Source organism: Pogona vitticeps, chromosome 1 (assembly GCF_051106095.1).
Source record: "Pogona vitticeps strain Pit_001003342236 chromosome 1, PviZW2.1, whole genome shotgun sequence".
In the NCBI taxonomy this organism is placed as follows: Eukaryota; Metazoa; Chordata; class Lepidosauria; order Squamata; family Agamidae; genus Pogona; species Pogona vitticeps.
Window position 1 is genome coordinate 70,162,100 of NC_135783.1, and position 2,764 is coordinate 70,164,863.

General features: G+C 35.7%; 1 long non-coding RNA gene across 1 annotated transcript; it reads left to right on the forward strand.

Moving 5' to 3' along the window:
- Nucleotides 1-2,138: 2,138 nt before the first annotated feature.
- On the forward strand, nucleotides 2,139-2,469 carry LOC144585923 (uncharacterized). Its single transcript, XR_013540550.1, has 2 exons — nucleotides 2,139-2,206; nucleotides 2,277-2,469. It is a non-coding gene; the product is annotated as an uncharacterized LOC144585923 (long non-coding RNA).
- The last annotated feature ends 295 nt before the right edge of the window (nucleotides 2,470-2,764 follow it).

Genomic DNA, 2,764 nt, shown 5'->3' on the forward strand with positions numbered 1-2,764 from the left:
ATGAGAAAAAAACTTGGATTTGTCTCAGATTGGTACTGATGAAATGAGAGAATCTGCAGAAAATATTAAATTAGGAACTCTATCCTGTCATTATTCTGTGTTAGCTCTACTGGTGGTAAAATTAACTACAATACAGTACGTACTTCATCTTCTACTTTATCTATAGATGTTTTAGTTACTATAGTAACTGATAAAGGTTATACATTCCATGCATACTGACATGTGAGTAAACCCACTGAGCTCAGAAGACATTATTTCCAAAAGCAGATATAGATATGTTAGGTGATATAGAACATGTAGTACAAGCCATTTTGATGCTTATCATAAAAATGAACTATGCAATACCTAATTTTTATCAGGTTACCATAATGCTGTGAACCTTTGCAACTTGTTTATGGAGTACATAATTTATTTTACCCTCCCAATTTATAAAAGTAAATCCTCGTGTTTTTTACATAAGATTTTTGTATATGTTCTATCTATCTATCTATCTATCTATCTATCTATCTATCTATCTATCTATCTATCTATCTATCTATCTATCTATCTATCTATCTATCTATCTATCTATCTATCTATCTATCTATCTATCTATCTATCTATCTATCTATCTATCTATCTATCTATCTATCTATCTATCTATCTATCTATCTATCTATCCAGCCATCCAGCCCATATAGATAAATCTACTCTGGACGGTTTACAGTCCAAAAGAATTTACAAAAGTTTACAATCAAATTAAAAACATCAATTTAATGTAACCTAAAACAAGCAAATATAATCCAAGATGGAAAAACCAGGGGAAGAAATTAAGTAATGTCAGGAGGTCTTAATGTGGCCTTACATTAATGGGATTCATTAAAAACATGTTATTTAAACAAAATTATACAACTGATTAACGTGTGCTTCTATTAGCCACAATATGCTGCTCACATAATCAATGTGGACTGGATCCAGTCATAGTCATATTTAGAATTATTAAAATAATGAGACTTATGTTAGTCACGACTAACTTAAGCATCATTTTTTCAAGGGGGCTCCTATAAGTAGAGTAAAATAAAAAAATATTGGATTGAACTGTGTCTAGCAAGTTGTAATTCATTTTTAATGCATCTACATTATGTAGGTACCCCATCCCCACGAGAGACTGACTGTCTATTCTTGAAGGAGGCAAGGGGAAAGCCAGAGGTGGCAGAGGTACAGGAATGGAAAAGTGATGAGCTGTCTTCGGGGAAAAATGTATTTGAGAAACAGATCATCATGGATCCACATGATTCTTCTGTAGTATCATCCACAACCACTCTTAATCATAGGCACCATCTCTGCCACAAATTGGACAGTGGCTTGGTGCAGATCCAATGTTAAAATCATGTGGCTTTATGAGGATCCATGCTTGGAACAGTGTTTTTGCACCACTATAAAGCCATGCACTCTTCATTTTTGTGGTGTATTCTGTGGGTACAAATAGGACTTATGATTTGACATTGTTTTAAGACATATCAAGTTTTGCAAGCTCCCTCCTTACCTCTTTGCAGACATCCACAGTCCATTCTAGGTTGGCGTTGTTAGGAGCGTCAGGAACCATGCACTGGCTTCTTTCTCCTAGTCCCTAGAAGCTCTTTTTCTCTATGCCTCCTTTCCAGAATGTTGCTTCTGTCTGCCTCCCAGGAACAGCTGGGACATTCTTAAAGGGACAGAAGTAGCCAAGATTTCTTGTGACAAACAGCTTTGCCAGGAGACTCTCCCTCACCACAGCAGCAGGGGCAAATAGCCAGTATGACAGCATGGCAGGCAACTGCAGGACAAAGTCTCAAACACAATGATTCTAAAATCCAGTGTAGCCCCATCAACAGAGATACAACACACCTTAAAATAGATTAAAAGTTTCCCCAAGAAGATGCACACACCGACCCAAATAACATGTGAGTACCACATTAATGTGATTTCAAAAACCATGATCCAGCTACTATTTTCATTTTCAAAGTGTAACTCTGTCTTAAGTCTTTTTGCAACTTAGAGAAAATGGATTGGCTATGTGGCATGTTAACCATGTATTTCTTTAATTTGGCAGCAGTTTGTTGCAGCTATAATGGCACAAATACAAATGCAGAATGTAGAAGGGGATACAAATGTGTTTGCTCATTGTGCTACTATTGTCACTTTTGTACCAGATTTTTCATCTCAGCGAAGAGCATATAATTAAATTGTAAGTACTCAATACTAAATTCAGAGACAAAACAAAATCTCTTACCTTTTTCTTTGTTTTCTTGTCCTAGCAATAGTGGAGTGTTGCAATTAATTGCACAAAGTCATCAATTTGAAGAAGAAAAAAACATTTTACCAGCCCATCTGTCCACAACAATAATTTGTTCTACACCAATGTCTGTAAATGGAGGGAAAAAAAGCAAATGTTCATCTATGTAATAAAAGTTCCCTTGCCAGGAAGCAATTTCCCATACAAATCTGCAACCAGGCTTGCTGAACTTCTTTGAATTGCCTCTTTTCACATTTGGATAGTTTGCAACTGAACAATAATATGTTTGTTCCAACAAATCACTCCCTGCCTCAGCTGCTGAAATAAATGTCTACAATTCAGGTCAGCATGGAACAAAATTAAAAAAATAGGTGGATGGAGCGCAGCAAACATTCAGTAGGTGCCTGTTTGCTAAAGGAGGAGTAGTATACATTTTAAAAAATCCACACTTCATCTTGTATGGAACAATCTATAGTAAGAAATTTCACTGGAGACAAAAAATCTATGTGA